Below are 6,000 nucleotides of genomic sequence, written 5' to 3' on the forward strand. Positions count from 1 at the left end.
TACTTAGCTGCCTTTAGCTTATAAGTGTTTTTGTTTTTAATTTTATCTAGACTCAATGACTATATTCTCCAATCTAATTGTACTACCAACTACTTTCAGCCAGGCAATGTCTTATATTGTGCAACATCTGTGTATTATTTTTACTCCCAGTAGTTCTTTTAAATTCATGGTCTGGGGAGTGTCAGCAACCTGTTTGCTTTGCAACGTTCTATATACCTGAAAAGACACTCACCTTGATTACATAATCGTTATAAACGGTTAAATTGTATAAAACCTATAATGTGTCCCTAAGTTTATCAACAGTTTTTGTCTCTATGTACAAAAATGAAGCAATTAAGTACCGTATATACTCGAGTTTAAGCCGAGTTTTTCTCCTCAGCTTATACTCATGCGTGAGGCGGCCGTGAGGCGGGCGGGGAGATGGCGGCCGTGAGGCGGGCGGGGAGATGGCGGCCGTGAGGCGGGCGGGGAGATGGCGGCCGTGAGGCGGGCGGGGAGATGGCGGTGTTTGCGTTGGCAGCTCCTCGGCAGCCAGGGTTTCGAAAGGCATTGCAGATGTTTCTGCCTACGTGAGCGAGGCAGCTACAATCCCCTTCCCGAGATGCGGCGGGAGTAACTTTTTCAGGGTCTCCCCCCCCCCCGGGGTTCTGAACGCAAATGCAGAACCAGATTCGCGGCATACCTCCGGCCGTGAGGCGGGCGGGGAGATGGCGGCCGTGAGGCGGGCGGGGAGATGGCGGCCGTGAGGCGGGCGGGGAGATGGCGGCCGTGAGGCGGGTGGGGAGATGGCAGCCGTGAGGCCATTTCAGCAATCTTTCTTACCCAGTGGTGTAGGGAGGGGGGGCGGGTCGCCCCAGGTCTGGGGGGTCCCCGCATTGCCAAGGGAGGTCCCCGCTCACCTGCCGCCAGCTGCAAGTTGGTGCGAAGTTCCCCCGCTTTGATTCTCCCCCTCCCCTCCAAATCTCCAGGAACTTTCCCCACCTGGCGCTGGCAACCCGGCATACAGGCGTGCACACGCCCGTGCAATACGCATGCAGGGCATCACCGGCGTTGCAAAGGAAAGCGGCGGCTGTGACGCCGGCAGCGGCGGGGAGGAGGGGAGGGGGAAGGGAGACAGGGAGAGGGCTGCTGACGTCATGGCCCCCCCCCAGTCTCTCTCTTTCCTCCAGCCGAGGGAGAAGAGCGGCAGAAGCTCGCTGCAGCCGGGCCAAGGAGGAGGCAGGCGAGCCTCGACTTGGTGCGCTGGTGCATGCGCCCAGGGCGCACAGCCCGCTTCCCCCAGGCGCGTTTGCAGGTGGGCTACCGTGGGGGTCTTTCCTCCCCTCCGGGCCGCCCGATCCGACCTTCCCCGGCCGCCGGACTCCCGCTTCTCTCGCGTCCCGCGTTGAACACATGAGGTTTTTCAGGTTGACCTTCAAGCGCTTCGTTGACTGCTTCTGAGCCTCGGCGCCGCCGATCCCCCCCATCCAAGGAAAAGACACCCCCTTCAGCCCCAGCCAGACTCCCAGCCCCCCATCCCGCCGCTCCGAAGGGGCTTCCCCCCCCCCCAACAGCAGCAGTCTCATGCTCTCAGCGTAACCTACTTCGTTGTGATAAAATGGAGGATAGAAGAATAATGTAACCCACTTTGGTTCCCTACTGAGGAGAAAGGAGGGATATTAAATAAATAAAATGAACTCTGAGCTTTACTTCTGTTGTCCGTCTGACATTTTCAGAGGATGGATTTAGATAGCATTGACAGGTTCCTAGTCCTCTTTTTTAAAACATTGAGGGAGAGAGATTTATTCCCAGCCTGGTATTTCAGAGACACATGGTACTGGCAGAACAAAGTTTGAATACAGTGGCACCTTTGAAGTTTAATTCTGGGTATAAGCTTTCGTATGCCTGCATACTTCTTCAAATACTGGTTCCTCAGATACTGAAGAAGTGTTGCGTGCACACGAAAACTTGTATCCAGAAAAAAAAACTTTGTTGGTCTTAAAGGTGCCACTGGACTCCAACTTTGTTCTGTTGCTTTAAACCAATATGGCTACCCACGTGAATCTGCTGGCGAAAGGGAAACCCAGTTTTATTATTTTTGGGGGGGTGGGGGGTGGGAGTGGTGTTAAATGACAAGAGAAAAGCCGAGCTCCAACACGAGTTGCGTTAGCACTTCAGGGCAGCGATGAATTGTATTCTATTTCCCCTCTCACAAGGGAGTTCTGGGATCTGTCCTTTGTAGATGTTTTGACACGGAGTGTATAGTTTGCTATACTCATAAAGTCTTATTGAATTGAATCATACTGAGCAAACACCCGAGGGATTGCCAGAACCTTGAACTCTTGTGTTTTAGCTTACCGTAGTTGCTGATTGAGCTAAGGTTTTGTACTTTTTAGTTATTGTTGATACCATATTGTTTAGGTTGACCCTCTTTTCTACTTGCAGAACAATAGTTTACTGCCTCAATTAATGTCGTTTTATTGGTATCTACCAGTATTTTAATTTTGTAATTTACCAGTAACTGCTGCGCTTCCCACCCTCGGCTTATACTCGAGTCAATAAGTTTTCCCAGATTTTTGGGGTAAAATTAGAAGCCTCGGCTTATATTCTGGTCGGCTTATACTCGAGTATATACGGTAAGCTTTTATTATTGTATGCACAAATTTTTCAAAAAAAAAAAAGAGATGAGCATGAGGATACAGTGGAGGAGCGGAGAAAAGCTCTGCTAATGTGGTCTCCCTTGGGAGAGAAACAGGGGATGAACATTTAAATAAATCACAGGGGTGATGGTGGAAAGGGCCATCAATTCAGAGCTGACTTGTGGTGACCTCGTGGGCACCAAACATTCAGAGGCAGTTTGTCATTGCCTTCATCCATGTCATGACCTTGTATTCTTTGGAGGTCTCTACATCATGACCTTGTACTCTTTGGAGGTCTCTTTTTAGCCATGGCCAACCCTGCTTAGCTTCTGAGAGTCAGTAGTGGTTAAATATGCAGATTCTGATCAAGAGAACCGGGTTTGATTCCCCACTCCCCTACATGCAATCAGCTGGGTGACCTTGGGTCAGTCACAGTTCCCTCAAGAGCAGTTCTCTCAGAGCTCTCTCAGCCCCACCAACCTCAAAGGGTGTTTGTTGTGGGGAGAGAAAGGGAAAGAAGATTGTAAGCCTTTCTGAGACGCAGAGTGTAGGGAAGGGTATAAATCCAATATCCTCTTCTCTCCTTCGTCTTCATCTGACAATATTGGGCTAGCTTGAGCTGTCTGGGTCAGAGCAAATAAATAAAGGAGAGTTCCCATATTGAAGTTTACAAATTCGAGGCAAGCCGGTTTGCTTGTTATGGAAGATATTTGCTAACTCTGCAAGGCCAACCACATGTTTTATTTTACTTCTCTTTGCTGGAGCTTTTGATATTTCCTAGATTAACCTAAACCATTCTTCCAGTTAGCCTTCACTGGTGTCTCAGAAGACAGACATGAAGCTACAAGACATCTGGTCTCCAGTAGAAACACAAAAAGCTACCACTTAATCAGACCCTAGGTTAATCAAGGTCAGGATCATCTCTTCAGACTGGGGACATCTCTCTAGAATTTCAGATGCAGGTCTCTCACATCATTCAATCCTTTTCTAACCAGAGACGCTGAGAATTAAACCTGGGACCTTCTGCAAGGTGAGGAGATTTTCTTCCCCCAAGCCATGGCCACTCCCTCTACTTTTGTGGCTCCAGCAGCACTGATGCCTTTATTCTATCAACATGCAGGTGGAAATTCTCATGAAGGAGATGGCTCTTGTTTTCCCCACCTGCTCCCTCCCACAGCCTGATGGTGCTTCTGCACACCTCCCAGGATTTTTCCCATCTTTCCCAAACTTCCTGTACTGCAGTGTTCCAGGAAAGACCACAAGAAAGACAGTATGGCACCTGGGTCCCTTGCTAGTTTTGAAAGAAATTAAGAGCTGTATATTTTCCTGCAGCTCAAACCATAGAGTTTTTGTTGATTCACTTATCACTTCTGGGGTTTCCCCAGGAAATGGTGTCACACCAACCCTGAACATTATTTTTTCTCCTGCTGACCCCAGAAATGGCAGTGAGAAATGGAAGTGGGGGAATTTTCCTAGTAGCAACAAGTATGGAGACTTTAGTTAGTCTATAGTAGCCTTTTTCTGTATGGTTCTATACTAATGTCTCTCACTGGGGAAAAATTGATTTGTAGGAGATGGCCTTCTGTCGCTAGCATATGCCTATGTCATCCTGGTGCATGGAACGGGTAGATCTTGTGCACATGTGTTCAAGAATTATATAAATGAAGCCAGACATACTAGCACAAAGGCATCATGGGCTATATAACAGTGGAATATTAAATAAATGACAAAATAATAGGCAGTTTTTCTAGCTTGTGCCTTTTAAAACCCTCTTTTAAAAACAGAATTTATATGAGTAGTTCAGGGCCGGGATTGTTACTGGCTGCTGTTGTAGAATACAAGTAGTCAGACTTTCATTTTCAGAGCCAGTGAAATACAGAGTGTATTAAATTACAGAAGAACAGTCAAGTTGATCTGATGCAACAAATGTAACTGAGGCAGCTTAATTATACCAAGGCAGATGAAAGTCTAGCAATATTACCATAACATGAGCTTTTTGCATATAACTGATTACTTCATTAGATGCTATGAGAGACACAGTTCAGAAGAGGGCAGCACTAAGCAACCATTAAGTGATTTTACCTTTCCGCTGATCTCTGTTCTATTTATAGCAGATCTCTGGTTTGAAATTCAGCTATATAATAATTATGTTTTAGGAAAATCTAGTAAAAGAACCTGTTCATAATGGCTGTTTTTATTATTACATCATAATCTCAGTGTGCAAGGATTACATTCACCAGAAATAATTTATTTGGCCAATTTAAAGTATTACAGCTGCCTACAATCATAAAGGCAAATTAACAATGACTTTAAAACTACTGTTAAAATATGCCTGGAGTATCCTGAACCCTTTGTTTCCTATGGATTTAAGAGGCATATTAAGCAAAGCAGCAATTTATATATAGACATAGCATGAGAGTCACTTTCTTTAGTAGGCAATGGATTCTACCACCCCCATCCTGCCCCTGGTTTTATTTTTTTCCCCCATTTGCTCTTATCAAATGTATTAATTTCTGTAAAATATGGTTTGTCATTGACTTTGTTAGAGTGTCGTTGCAAAAAACACAGAGAATAACTTAAAATGTTTACTAAAAAGGTAAAGGTAGCCCGCTGTGCAAGCACCAGTCATTTCCAACTCTGGGGTGACGTCGCATCACAATGTTTTCACAGCAGACTTTTTACTGGGTGGTTTGCCATTGCCTTCCCCAGTCATCTACACTTCCCCCCCAGCAAGCTGGGTACTCATTTTACCAACCTCAAAAGGATGGAAGGCTGAGTCAACCTTGAGCCGGCTATCTGAACCCAGTTTCCGCAGGGATCAAACTCAGATAGTGAGCAAAGAGTTTGGACTGCAGTACTGCAGCTTTACCACTCTGTGCTGGGAGTTGCTTAAAAAATGTCGATTACTACTACTTAAAATATCTCTAGTTCTAGAACTACTAGTGGAGTTACTGCTAGATAAATAGATTCCCCTGACAAAGCCTCTCAGCGAAACATGTACAGAATTTTCGGAAATTTAATTGAATAATAAAGCAGGGTTTTTTTTGAGCAGGAACGCACAGGAACACAGTTCCAGCTGGCTTGGTGCCAGGGGGTGTGGCCTAATATGCAAATGAGGTCATGCTGAGTTTTTTCTACAAAAAGCCCTGTGTGAAACAATGGTGATAGGGGGGGGGGCTAATATGCAAATGAGTTCCTGCTGGGCTTTTTCTACAAAGAAAGCCCTGTAATAAAGTATATATTTACCTGATTTTACACCATTGGCCTTGGCTTTATTTTTTCTCTCCAGTGGGTGGTACAGCTCTTTGTTTCCTTGTTTAGTTGAAAAGAACAAGGAGTATATGAAGACATTTCTGTTTTTTTGTCTTAAAGAAAATTTGTC

Source organism: Heteronotia binoei, chromosome 5 (assembly GCF_032191835.1).
Source record: "Heteronotia binoei isolate CCM8104 ecotype False Entrance Well chromosome 5, APGP_CSIRO_Hbin_v1, whole genome shotgun sequence".
NCBI classification, from domain to species: Eukaryota; Metazoa; Chordata; class Lepidosauria; order Squamata; family Gekkonidae; genus Heteronotia; species Heteronotia binoei.